The sequence below is a fragment of the Halyomorpha halys genome, unplaced genomic scaffold (assembly GCF_000696795.3).
Source record: "Halyomorpha halys isolate HHAL.00 unplaced genomic scaffold, Hhal_1.1 Scaffold661.1, whole genome shotgun sequence".
Taxonomy (NCBI): domain Eukaryota; kingdom Metazoa; phylum Arthropoda; class Insecta; order Hemiptera; family Pentatomidae; genus Halyomorpha; species Halyomorpha halys.
In genome coordinates, this window is record NW_027116476.1 from 91,190 (window position 1) to 106,583 (window position 15,394).

Sequence of the window (15,394 nt, forward strand, 5' to 3'; positions counted from 1 at the left end):
GAATCGCATCATGTATGTAGAACATTTAAACAAGGTAAAGATGATACTACACTAAACAAATATTTATTATCATCGTTCTCATGTTTCTTAATAATTATGTATTATGTCTTGTGGGAAACTTGCACCGTGTTTCTTAAATCAAACACAATTTTAAGAAGAGTTAATCTCTAATTATAAAAAAAAAATCTTCAATTTAAGAAATAAATTACAACAATTGTTTTGATTAATTCCTAAGACTGGACTTTTTGTGGGGACTAATAAAATATTCATATAAGATTTGATCAAAGGTAACTGTTAAAGATTTGCCAAAAATAGGCGTTAATATGATAATTTTTATTTTAATTTAGGCAAGATTTCTTGTTGTCTCTCCTTCGCCCTAAGTTAAATTGGTGAATATTATTAGGGCTAAATACACCGAATTTTAGTAAGTTTTCTTTTCAAGAGATGGAAGCACTTTGGGGACAATTAATTTTTCTTTGTTATTATTTTGTCATTTAAAAAATTTATCTTTGTTATTATTCATAAAAAAATAAGTGAGCTTATAGGCACTTGACCACGCAAACAAAAGCCTGGACAAACAGGTTCATTTTATGTAGCGTTTAATAATCGTAAAGAGAAAAATACGATCAACAATTAAAGCCGTGAAATTTTTGATTCCTAGGTAGACAGGCCAGGGAAGTAGAAGCTTATCCGCACTACTACCTTGCTTCACTAAGAAATACATTGTTTTTGAATTTCCACGCATTTTTGATATTTTTTATTTTTTCATTAAAGCAAAGTGGAATATTGGTAAAACTCCTAATTGAGAATACAACATTTTTTTAAAATTAAAATAAACAGGTATATTTTTTTCTTTAGGTTAATTTTGATTTCCTAGGAAAAAATTTTCACTGCTAATTTAGCATAATTTACTATTGTCATTTCTACATTGTTTTAGATTATTTTTCTTATATTCCGAGAAAAAAAAATTAAAATTAAGTATTGTATCTAAAAATTCTTTATTCTGAAAATTTCAAAATGATTATAAGCATATTTATTTTTTTTTGTGACCAGAGAATCGAAAAATAATCCATACTCTAGAACGATTCATTTGATTCACTATGCATAATATTGTTTTCCTTAAGTATAAATTTCAAGTAAATAAGATCAAATAAGTCTATAACTGATAAAATAACAATTCTCTAGGGAAAAAAAAAACCAGAATTTCATTAGATTCGCATGGCGAGAACCTGCACATCAAAGTTCCGTGAGGGCATAGCGTGCAGGACTAAGTGACAAATGATCCTCCAAGTCCAGGAAGCAGCATTCCTCCTCTCTTAACTTCGATGAACTTAAATTGTCCAAATTCCTTTAATGAGTCCGTTGCAGGGTTTATCGAAATAAATTCGCATGCATCACTCTAGCTTGTACAGAAACAAAAGTTTAAAAAGTTGAAACAGTTGCACGAAACCTGAGAGGTTTGAAGAGAAACGCTTTTCGTGCTTTTGAATTCCTAATGTGGATTATTCGGCTTTTATTTGATTTTCAACGAACAAGTATTAGAAGTTCTATAAGCTTCAGTAAAGCTTCCAACAATACAAGACAGAGGAAAACTTTATTTATCACATAACATAGCATTCGCGATTTGTGTAAATTAAAAATATATAATATATCAATATATAATAAAAATATAAATATATTTATACTTTTATTGATCTTTTTCAGTAGATAAAACAAAGAAAAATCTAATTATATTTATTTTGTTTTTCAGGAGTATATATAACATAAAGATTCATAATCGTTTTCTATAAAGTATTGACAACATTCAATATTATAATTCTTTATAAAGTTAATGTTATAGTGGAAAAAAGTACGAAAATCCGAGTTTTTCGAAAAGAAATTGTGACTTACCAAATTAAAAAAAAAATTTACAATTTTCGTACAAGAGTAAGTTAACACATAAGATGAATTAAAAAGTTAAGAACCACACACACGATAGTAAAGCAAACGCTTTGAAATGAGAAAAAAAAATCGCTATTGGTCCGAAACAAAGTAGCTATTTTGCAAGCACAAATCATTCCAATTGCATAGCCATTATGTGGATCATGTCTAATGGTGCACTGCATTAGTGCAATTTAGGGGAAAATCCTGTCAAACGTTCAAACCATAATGGAGTGGATTCTAGCAAAACACACCTCCAATTGCTAACGCAGATGTGATTTTCAAAAAATTAAGCACAATAAACAATATTAACTTTATCTATATCAGTTTTCAATTTTTGCCTGTTTTTAACACAATATAATATAAAAATTAATTATTATCATTTAACTCCAAGAATAACTGTTAATCTACATCTTCATTTTGACAAAACATTTCCAGTTAAAAAGATTAATACATTCGACCATAAGATATCGTTTTGGTAAAAAAAGAAATTGGTAGAATACTGAAACAATTGGAAATTGTACATATTTGTTTTACTCCGGTTTCTATTTATCATAAAAAGAAAAGGAAATATTTGAAAAGAAGGCTATAGAGAAGAAAAAAGGGCAATTTCAGGAAGACGGTATTTGAAACAACTTTAATGGAGAATGTGTACAGAATATTAAATTAAAAAAAATTGTAGTAAATAATAATAAAACAAAAAAAAAAGAAAATAAATTATATACATTTTCAAATTCTTATCTCGAAAATTTATTATTTTACTTCCATGGTGTCAAAGTAAAAAAATTGCAAATAGTCTATCATTTGAGAGCATTTTCTTACGAATTTAAAAAAAAGGGGTACACTTGCTAAAGGGTATTAGTAGAATCAGCTATTAAGGCGAATTCGTACCCTGGCACTATTTTACTCCGCCTAATCTGAAGGCGAATAACAGCAAAAATATTAAGATATTTTTGAAGGTTTTTGACAATATCCCTGCAAACAATGTGGTAGATCGAATAAACCATAAAAAATTAAAATCAATTTCTCGTAGGGAGCCGTCGTAAATGTATTATAATGTACAGTTGTAAATAGCAATAAATAAATAATAATAAAACTTTGAATAATATTTTTAGATATTGAATAAGATTATTAGTTGACCTTATACAATAAACTGTGGGAAGATGGTTAGGAAGGCAGCCAAGAAAAGAAAGATAGCAAAACAAATATTTAGTAGTAAGTAACATTTTACTTCATCTCACTTTGCAGAGCTTGCATCTATACTGAGTTCTAGAAGATTAAAAATAGGATATCTTACACTCAATTCCTTTAATGGCTTAGTGAACTCTGGCTTGCGTATTCTTATTTTACTTAAAAAATAGTAATAATGTCACAAATGAATTTTAAAAATTTTGAATAAGGAAATCTACAAGTAAAAGTTAATAAAATCTCTCTTAAAATATATACAAACAAAAGGATAAAGAAAATTAACATAATCAAAGTACTTGCATGAAAAAATAAATGAATAAAATAAAATAATGATAAAAATAAAAGAATCTTGAATTAATATTAATCATTCTAAATTTTTTTTTAACCTGCAGTCACGAGTGAATAGTCCAAGAACCTAGTGATTGAAAAATAAACCATTCTAGAGGCTCTTACTGTCAGGAAATCCTGATTCTCTTGTAGCTTCATAAAATTCTTTTTCTAGAAAGATGGAACGGCCTGATTATTTCTTTTCTTTTACTCATCGTTTTTTTTTTTTTTCAGTCTGCCTCTCTTCTCTTTATAAAGTTTATTTATATAAAGTGTTTGAGTAAAATATATCTTTATACAAATTTAAGAATATTGTAAAAATTATCTGGAGGATTGACCACGAATCGTTCTGAACGGATGCTCACGATTGACATGCCCTGACCATTTAGGTATAAATTATAATGAGAAGAGAGGCATCTTAATAAAGTATATTAATATCAAGGTTTTGATTAAAATACATTTTTATAAAAAATGATTACGATTACGAAAAAACTACATTATTAATAGACAAATCATGGTACAGGATGAATCCTCACCACTAAATGCACTATTCAATGGTATCTTTACTAAGAATATTTATATAAAGTGTTTGGATGAAATAAATTTCCCAAAAAATTTAAGATAATAGTAAAAATTATCAGATTCATAGGCCACGACTTCTAACCGAATGCTCTCCATACAATGGCACGCTCTGACAACATACCACTCATTCTTTGACAATTTTGAAAGTATACAAGAAAAAATTGATCCCATAAAATTTAATGTCTCTTCAAAACTTAAAATCAGACCAACATTTCCGCGAAATCGAATCATACATATTACCAGATATTATACTACCGAGATGATATTTCAAATGTAACTAAACAGTGTAAAGCTTTGAGCATATATACTAAATATTCATCAGTTATATTTGTTAGGATTTTCCATTGTGTGCCGTGACTGTCCAAGAGGAAAAGCGATAAAGGAAGATGGCACGAAGAGGCAGAACTCTCTGGTCACGAACAGATTATAATTTTAGAGCGAAGGCCTATGATTATGCATTGCTTCCGCTGATTTCTGTTAGTTTTCCTTTAACTAACGAATAATAATCAACAGAGAACTCACCAAGAAACAAATATAGCCAACGCGTCCGTTCTTGAAGGCAGCCGTGAAACCTATTTAAAAAACTGGATAATACCAAATGTTTAAGATTTTAAATAAATAACCTTAACATGACGACATCGTCGTATCGTTCAATGAAATTTAAATATTAATATTTGAATTATAAACATTTTATATAATTAAATTATAAATATTTTTGGGGCTTTTTCTTGATCAAAACAAGAAAAACTGTCATCAAAATTTAAGTTTAGTACAAATTTATAGGATTTAAAATTAAATATTTTATTTATTATTTATGAAAATTTTAATTAGTTCATGAAATCAGCTTGGTTAATAACGAGTAAATAATTTGTTCATTAAGTGTATCAACATCATTGAATACAAACATCTATACGATGAAATAATTTTCTTTTGTTCTAAAATATATTTATTGATAGTTACAACTGAATAAAATGTATAAAATAAGTAAATGTGATCTGAGAGGAATATGGAGAATTTGTATAGCTAGAACTCCAAGATAAAATAATTTAAGATAGTCATAACGCAATTTTTTTTTAACCTTTTATAATAAAGTTACGAATAATTACATGCATATAATAATAAGTACATGTGTGTAGATTATTATAGGTATGTATTTTTTTTATAGAAGTGTGCGAAAAAAAAACATTTTTTTTGGTAAAGAAAATAAGTAATCGCTCATATAATAGTTCAAATACTTAAATAATATATTAATTTTTTGTTATAACTTGTATAAAAATCTATAAAATAACCATAGCTAATTTTTATTTATTTACCTAAATCGAACACAAAAATCTAATGTACTACCAATACTAATATCACGTCTTCTCATTAGACGGTGAGGTAAGGTCGTCAACGCTTTTAATTAATAGGCTAGGACGCCTAAGCGGGTTATTCTATTCATATTTCATGATAAGTACAGAAAGTGGGTGAGGGTCAATCTTCGATCAATGCTGTCCATCCTTAATATCGGTCAGCAAGATAAATTCATATGTATTTCTACGACGCTATGTAAAGAATTGAATAATTCTCTAAAAATAAACAAAACAATAAATAATTTTAAATAATTATTCTAAATAAATAAAGTAGCCTGAGAACGTATAGAAATAAATGCTATATCAGAATCGACATATTAGTGAATTAACATTTTTTGTGAAGAATAAACAAAATGGTTCTGAACATTTCCTGAAAAAATGTTTTTAAAAAAAAAAGAAAATATTACCACTATGCTAAGTTACACTTGGGCTACGTTTATCACGAAGAAGTGTCATACAAACAAATAATATCGTCAATTACGTTACATTTAAGTAAATGAACTTTTATAAATAAATATGAAGATTACAGAGTATATCTTGACTAAAATTAAATGTAAGGAAAATATACGGTTTCATCTGAATATTACTGAAGGCCTACGAGGATTTTTCCATCTTTTCTGAGGAGAAGATTATCTGATATTTTTTCTGAAATTGATTTTAATCCTCTAGTTTTGTCACCAATCATAAATTTTTTTATGAGTGGTTGGAAAGACTGAGATACTGCGAGGTTAACTTCCAGGCAATATAATGCATTGTACTAATTAATTAAAGCACCAGTAACTTTTTACTACCACGTTTGCTCATAAATCATATTTGATGATACTATGTCGGAGCACAAACACGCAAGTAGTAGAGCGTTATAATGCAATAAAATTGGAATTTCAGTTGGAAAAAAATTAAGTAAAGTTGAAAATTATATTAATAGATAATTAGATCTAATAAGAAGACACTAAATTTGTCCCGATTTTCGAAGTGATTTTCTGGTTGTACTTTCAAAATACATCGACCTTTTAAACTAATTAAAAAATTAAACACTTTATTTAACAAATTAATGTTATATAACATTTAGAGCATTGAATTATGCGTCAAATAACTACCATAACACTATAATTCAATCAAGGAGTGGTTTCAAAACGATGGTCAAGTAAATGTCTGATCTTAGAAATATTTGAATTTTTTCCATTTTATAAACTTTCCTTTCAATAACAGCCTTACGATCAATGTAATCACAAAAATGTACAGAACGATAGCTGCAGATAATCTAGCTAGTTTTAACTACCTTTTTTTAAAAAAAAAAAGTGTAGTCAAGTGCCTAAGGTCTGAATTGAGTTAGGCAAATATAATGAAAACAATACTACTCCTAGTAGAAAATACTAATCACAAACTACTTTATAGTACATTTAACTAGCTTCTATTTGACTGCTAATATTTTCTGAAGTATGGATTTTTCACAACCAAATGTCAGAACAACCTTGATTTTTTTCAATTATTTAATGAAATTTTAATTTTTTTGTAGAGCTTTTATGTTTTCAAGTAATAGCTTCATTAATACATTTGTTGAATAAGTGGATTTTAAGATTTATTTATGTATCTCAAGTTCTTTTAATCAATTTATGCCAATGACAATCCTCATTACCAAATTCCAATGGATATAACTTATATCCTCAAATCCTTCCTGAAAGATCTTCAAGAGGCTATGAAATCCCTTATTAATCATATTCCAACATGATAAACACATTGACATAGCTCTACTGACTTAAACTTATTTCACACAAAGGACACACTTTTACATACGTGACTACATCAGTTATAGATCGGACCACCCAGCCAACACTTTCCATGCTGATTATTGCATCCTTATCCACAAATCCTTACCCCATTTCCTTATTCCTTCCAATCCAACTGAAGCTATTCAATCAACCTCGGTTATCATTTCAAACAGCCTTTTCCATGTTACCTTTTCAGCTCTGTATACTGTCCTCCTGGTAATAGCCCTCTTGATCCCTTTTTCCAAACCCTCGGACCGCTGGATGAGACTATAATGCTAAGGACCAACGATGGGTATGCTGCACATATTCCATTCTCTCTCCCGAAAATCCGACTTCTTGGCCTACATCCCTCAAAAAAATGCCCTGATATTCTTGACATATTTATCACCTCCCAGAGTTCTCCCTCTCAAGCCATTGTTGAATCCCTGGACGACGTTTCATCAGATTATAGTCCAGTTCTGCTTTTTTTTACATTCAAGCTTCGTACCTAAGCCTTACGTTTCTTCATTTATTACAGGAAGAGTTGACTGGAACAAATTTAAATGTGAACTGGAAACTAAACTAGACATTGCCGAAGCTATTCAAAAACTCACATCATCAATAAGAACAATCATAACTGACAACACTCCGTCAAATAGATTTGTAGCGAGAGGGAGCAAGCGGTGCGATCACAACTCACCAGAGCACAGCACCTCAAGCCTCACTGAAGCTCCCAAATTTACATAATGCTTCATTTTGTAAAAAACATATCGTTATTTTTATATATTAATTATCTCTGTGCATAATACTTAGCAATACCTGAACATAATAACATGATAACAATGCAATGCACGAACCTATCTCAAGCAGAGTGTAAACCACCAGTGCTATGACTGGGCCAGTGAAAAGGCTTGCTTTAACGGATCAATCCCGGTGGCAATTGAAGGCCTCATGTGATCGGTTATCACTGAGGATTCACTCTTTTAACTCTACTTGAGATAGTTCCGTAGAATCTTTTTGCACAATCTCTTTTTATTTTATAATTAACATTCTTACACATTACATATTAACATATGTACATTTATATAAGAGATCGTATTTTTATAATGATAAACTTATACACAATTATACAGCTTCTTAGACGCTTGTAGTGCTGGCCCCTGGCGGGTTATAGCAGCACTTCGTGCTCGCTAACTGCTACAGATTTAATAACAATAAGCAAAATAACCTGCCATAGCATATTCATATCTTACTAAGGGAAAAACGCAGAGGAAGATCGAAGTGGCATAGAACCAGAATTCCAACTGACAAAACGTATTACACCAAATTGACTAACAAACTTAAAATAGAAATAAGAAAATACAAAATTCAAAATTTAATTAACTTTACTGAGATCTTACAACTACTGACAAATCATTACGGCGAACGACTAAAATGTTGCAGAATTTTAAAGATTTTAACTATCTTTTTCTCACCGAATCCCAAACCTGGGCCAGAACGGACGAAGAAAAATCGCAAATATTCGGACAACAGTTTTCTAAAACCTTCATTTCGCATCCTGATATCCTTAACCCAATTCATCTTGAATGTATTGAATCAGAACTAAATATTCCACTCCACATGACCCTTCCACCTAAAGCATTTCATCCTACAGATATATCCATCCAGTATCATTCAGAGATTATCTAACCGCAAAGCTCCTGGTGCAAAAGCTATACTATTCATCACCTACATATATAACGCCGTTCTCCGTTCCACATATTTCCTGACCCATGGACATTATCAATAGTTAAAATGATACCAAGACCCCAAACCCACCAGAAGATCCATTCTCCTACCGTCCTATTTCTCGATTACCTAACATGGGCAAATTCTCGAAAAACTCATTTTAAAACGCCTATAACTGCATCCTTGATTCCAATTATATAATACCAGATTACCAATTTGGATTCCGAACCCATTTGGAGCAGCAACTATCCAGCAATGTCATCGTGTGGTGGACGCTGTCTCAACTTCTTTGGAGCGCGGAATGTACTGCGCGGGAGTTTTTTTTTTCATTCTAGAACAGGCTTCTGATCGAGTCTGGTACCCGGGACTGCTTTACAAATCTTGTAAATTCCTACCTCCTACATACTTTCTCATTATCCGCTCCTTTCTCAATGATAGATTATTCAAAGTAAACCACAATGGTTCCTATTCATTCCTCTTCTTTCAGTCCGCTGGTGTTCCTCAGGGTAGTATCCTCAGTCCCATCCTCTACACAATCTATACACCAGACATCCCAACCAATCCTAACACTATCCTCACCATGTATGCCGCTGATACATGTGTTAATAATAACCCTCTAATTTCATCCCAAACTTTCCAATCCCATATCACAGCCCTCGAGGAATGGTGTCATAATTTGAGGATTAAAATAAATCTCATCAAATCACTTTTACCCTTCGTCGTAAACCTACTGACTGCTCTAAAGTATCCTTTAATATTGTTGCTCTTACCCCTGTCGATCAGATCCGCTACCTCGGACTACATCTGGACAAACGACTAACCTGGAATCCTCACACAAAATTGAAAATACAGGAAACTACACTATTACAGCACTTACTAGACAAACGGTCAAAACTTTCAATTCATTATAAATACTTACAAGATTTACATGACAATCATAAGGCCTATCTGTGCATACGGAGTTGAGCTTTGGGGGTCCACTAAACCTTCGAATTCCTCACGTATCCAATCCTTACAACTCAAAATCCTTCGTAAAATGCTCCTTACTTTGTCACAAATAAAATCATACATAAAGACATTAATGTTCCCTGATAACTGATCTAGCTCGGACCAGATATCAATTTTTCCGACATAAACTCTCCAAACATCAGAACCCTCTAGTTTCTAACCTTGCACCTTCTTCTATTCCTAAAAATCCTCCGAGGTGCCTGAAAAGAAGAAGGTCTCGAGACCTTCCAGTGTAAAAATATGATTAGAGTGCTACCTCTGGGTAGTTTCTTTACATGCCAGTATCATTTTTATATTACATCAAATGTACTTAATGTGTTTTTTTTTAATTACAGTTGTAAATTGTAATTGTAGAATAGAAATTTTTTATTTCGCCCCAACGTTTCAAACTAAATTTTAGGCCTTCATCAGGGCTACTGAACCAAAGATTCTACTAAAAAGTAAAGTATTGACAAAAGGAGACTATTCTTTCATTGGCCTCAGTCTCTTCTTCCCTCACTGTATATACCACATCCATGTCATTGTAGCTATAATATTACAGAGTGAAATACCCGGAGGCCATTGACCCATTACGAATACGGGCTTCCTGTTATCATCATATATTCATAAGTAAGGACAGAATAAATACAGTAAGCTAAGGGAAGGGGTAGATAAGACGTATCTGCCCTAAGATCGCTACATGCGGTGACGGTTTGTTATCAGTCTGTCGGCTGCACTATCAGAACTAAATAGGTCCTTGGTCGTCCAGAGATTGCTACTATTATCTTCCAGGTATGTTACAATCCATGGAAACTAGCGTCTTTATAATAATCACAATAATTAATAGCATATATGCAACATTTATGCCAGTGTGAATTCATTCTTTATCAATTTGAGCTAATAGGGTCAGATTATTCTGAAGATAACTTTTGCAAATGATATTAAAATTTATATTTCTTTTAGCAGAGATTAAAAACCAGTGTATATTACGTTAAAATATAGTTCAATGAATTTTAAATAGAATTCAAGTCAATGGACAACCGTCACGAAACGTCCATAATTTCACAAGAAGAATAATTTAATGCATAATTCTTGTTAAATAAAAGGATCCCATTAGTTTCCCTAATGAACACTTTTCAAAATGTAGTTACCAACGTCTTGATATTTTTTATCGTATCTTGATATTTTTTATCATGTTGGAATTCAATTAGTATATTACTACAAAGTAGCCCCTTCATAGGCAGCATACCCCCCAACCCGGAGTTCTTCTTGTTCGCCCAATATTTGTGGCTTCATGGATCGGACTATTGTAACCAATGTTTCAAAGCATCGTTAAAAATTTCCAAAAATTGAATATATTTTATTCTAAAATTATCATAATGTTGCACAATGTTTCGGGACTATTGTCCCATATTCATGTACTTTAATAAACCTGATAATTAGTCAAACTTTATAAAATTACTCATAAAGTAATTATGAGGTTTATTAAAGTACATGCATATGGGACAATAGTACCGAAACGTTGTGCAACATTATAATAATTTTAGATTACAATATATTAAAATTTTGGGAGTTTTTAACCTCAAAAAAAATTATTGATATTGTGTAATGTTAAATGCTAAATCACAGAGTTACCATCTAAATATCTTGATGTGGTAGTTTCAAGACCTCTGTAGTGGTGGTGTAATATCGGAATGTATGACGAATGAATCATTAAACAAAAAAAAAGAACACTAAACTGGCAGGGGATTGCCTTAGTATTCAATTGAAAGTAGATAGTAAGATCGTGTTAGATCTGACTAAGAACGTTTGGGATTTTATGGAACTATGGGAAGGGTGGTATGCAGGTATAGATTATTAGTATTGTCGGTATCGAACCAAACGTTATTTTTTATTACCGTTATAATCATATTATTAATCTTAGTTGCTATCTAAAATTATTTACCTAATCTTTTTTTGCTCTGTATTATTTATATTTATTCATTGAGATTATGAAATAGTAGATATCGCAGGTTACAAGAAATTTAACAAGAATCATTTTATGATTGTGATTAATACAAACATTTATTTTACAAAATAAAACTATGATGAAGTGGGAATCTGTAAAACTGTAAAATATTGCTGGTTGGTTTGTTTAATAACGACTTCCATAAAAACCTGAACTATTTAACTTTACTTCAAAAGCAAACTATGAAGAACAAGGGGATTTAAATACTGTAATTTATTTAGAAATACACTGTAACGAAACATCTAATAAATAAATATATGATGTATATATGAACATTATGTAAATAAATGTAACGAGATATATTTTCACCTATGGATCTGACCTTGGGAAACAGCTAAATCCGCGATTTCTTCAAGGACAAAATTTATGACATGACTTGCGCAAAACAAATAAAAGATTTTTGTTTTATCTTGGTGTGGAGCCTACCAAAATAGTAATAAATCTTATCAGTAGTTTAATCTGTTGTCGGAGAATATTATGAATTAGGTATTATGTATTATTGAATTACTAAAAAATACACTCTTTGATCTTTCTGCTTGTTATATTAATAAAATGGACATTGCAGAAATAATAAATAATATATTGTACTAAAGCTAAGTTCGAATCATTGCTATTATCAAAATAAAGTTTTGCGAAAATTATATATTATCATTCAAATGTAAGCCTAATTATACTTCAAATTCAAATATAATCGTTTAATTTCAATTAAATATTCTTTTTTTTTTTTTCATTGGCGCGACAGACCGTGAAGGTCCAAGACCTCGCGCGATGTACTTAGGAATCACATTCCTGACGTTGTTTTCATAGGATGGGTCCGTCACTCCCACGCCTATTTATGTAAGTGCCACCTATTGGCTGACGGACGTCACAAATGCCCGGGGGGAGAAAAAGTATTATTATTGTCATTACTTTGGGTAAACATATTCTAGCTGAGATATTTGTCATTCCTTAAAATAATAAGCGTTATTGTATTCATTGTCATTTTTTGTCAATAATACAGATAAATACGAATTATATGACTATCATGTAGTTACTGAGCCCTTTTCAATATTAATTTTAACCAAGAAACAAGTTCTTATGTAAAATTGAAGACCTCACTAGTATTACAATTATTACAATTATATCATTTTCGACTGGACCCAACTATTTTTTTATTTATCAGATATACGTTCATGTTTATTCTTTTTAAAATTTTATCATATTACGTTGGAAAATATACACTAAGACTTTCTGATAAAGTTAGAAAAGAAGTACAAAATAAAATAAGAAGAGTTATAAAGATAATCTGCGCAATATTATAGCTCCACCTAAAAGAAAAAAAATTAGAAAAATTAGTGATTGACATTCATTAAACAGTTTGGTATTATACTATGTTCAATCCCCTTCTAGATTCATAAAGGTATTATATTGAACGGTCGAAAGTTGTATATATAAGCAGTGCGAAGTCGTGTCTTAAGGATGGTTTTAATGACCCTATCCCCTCCTTTCCAATCCCTTTATAACCCCTTTCTCAACATAATTAATATTTATTTCATTTTTAAGTTGTAACTTGTATATGCTCTCAAATTTTAACCCTACTGAAGTTTTTAATTATGAATTTTTCAATTGATATAACTTAGAAATAGAATTAGAGCAATAATTATACACTATCCACAACACTTAATCATAAATTTTCAATAAGACAACTTAGAAATGGGCGGAGTTTCCCCAGTATCAGCGATATCGATTATAAAAACAGGCATATGGGTTTTATATTATAAACCTATGTATTGTATGAACATTTTTAAAAATTGAATTTATCTACAATATCTTCCTAATGTTTATAAAAATTGAACTAGTTTAAAATATATTAACAAATGGGAAATATATACGATAAAGAATCTCAAAATTGTCTCTTGTAATTTTAAATCTTTATTTAGCCTTTTTTACTCTTCTTGTTGTATAGCCTCCGGCAGGAAAATATTGTCCTGCCCCCTGCTCTAGACAGTTCGCCCTTACTAAGCGTGCACCCTTCTCCATGATGGCAACGACAAATGGTCCTTACCCCAAGTTGGCCAAAAAGGAGAAATTCGACAGAAATGTTAATGCTAAATATTATATTAGTTTGATGCCAATTTAACCGGTTGTATAAAACTATGTAACCAAGATATAAACTTTGACAGGAGAAAAACAATCGAAAACCTTATCAGTCAATTAATTATACATTATAATCTATTAGGAATCGTGATGTGCAACAAAACCCAATAACTTTTAATGCTTATTAACTTCATTGGACTAAAGAAAAAAAAATGAAATTCTGACTCATCACCGACTGTTTAAGGTTAAACAAAGTTAGATAAATCTATATAAATTTTTCATGGGCGTTATCTTTATCAGACAATATAAATACGTGGGTGTTTTATGTAGTCCAAAAAATATCGTGGTAATCAATAGCAGATATATTCCTTGTATATATATTTAATCACTATTGAATTAGAAAAAAAGATAGATAAAGATAATTTAGATAAAGTGAAAAAAAAATTAAATAAAAAAGAAAAGAAAAAGAACAAACAAATGATTAAAAAATAGAATGAACAAATATTTCAAGAAAATCTCGCAATCGTGATAGTTGATTGTTCTTAGATAATTGGATCTATATGTAAATATCCAGTTTGACAAAAAGAAATATCACTATAGAGTTTAGCAGTTTGTAATAAATTGCTGAGTACCATTAAATTGCTGGTACACAAAAAGTTTGAACACTAAGTACTTCTGTGCCTGGCTTTGTCCATTTGGCTAGGCTTCTTATGCGTGGCTGAATGGCCTTATGAATAAATACAGCTATGAATGAATACAGCCTAAAAGTCAAGATTATCACAGGACTATCCAATGCAAATCCAAAAATTAGGGAAATAATGAACTATAACTAATCGATGCCTTAAAATAAAAAAAAAGTACAAAACTCATAATCAAAACATTTCAAAGTGAAATCAAGTTAAGGAATCTGAACTCAAGAAAAACTTAAGTAGCAAAAAATACAAATATCGTAAAAAAAATGTAGATTAAATGAGTAAATGTACCAATCATTAAGTACTTTGTACTTAAGTACTAGTATTATATATTTTTTTCGATTCACATATTTTATTTTAAAAAATAAGTCCTTTGCTTAGTATTCATATACTTTTTACTAAAAGATTTTAAGTAAATCTTTAATTGAATACAGAATCACTCACAATTTACAGTTTTACAGTATTCAACTACAAGAAGTAATTCTGTACGTCTGTAAGTTTACTCATAATGTTTGAGTCTAATATAATCTATTAAAAAATACTTCATCATTTAAATTTTTTTTTGTAAATTAAATCAAAAACAAAAATTGTGAGTAAATCTTTAATCAGAAATGAAAATTTTCAGGACCTATACAATAATAGAATTAAGATACTGCGGCAGAATGGACAATTTTCAAAAATGTATAGATAATAAGTGCTGATACACTGAAAATCTATAAACATCTTAATACAGGTCTTTTTTTGACCCTTAGATATATATATATTGATACTTTATCAATTATAATT

General features: G+C 30.2%; 1 protein-coding gene and 1 long non-coding RNA gene across 5 annotated transcripts in view; one reads left to right on the forward strand and one right to left on the reverse strand.

Annotated features, from left to right (window-relative positions):
• LOC106685129 (facilitated trehalose transporter Tret1) overlaps positions 1-15,394 on the forward strand; it is a 228,444-nt gene that overhangs the window by 86,002 nt on the left and 127,048 nt on the right. The window contains exon 1 of one of the 3 annotated variants that reach the window (XM_014427653.3): positions 10,551-10,624. The exons of 1 other annotated variant lie outside the window; for it this stretch is intronic. The gene's annotated coding sequence lies outside the window, so the exon portion shown is untranslated. Of the gene's footprint in view, positions 1-10,550; positions 10,625-15,394 lie in introns of those variants that run through there. One more of the 3 variants, XM_067053261.1, reaches the window with a different exon arrangement.
• Positions 1-15,394, reverse strand: part of LOC136797241 (uncharacterized) — a 136,554-nt gene that overhangs the window by 4,144 nt on the left and 117,016 nt on the right. The gene's annotated exons all lie outside the window — the stretch shown is intronic.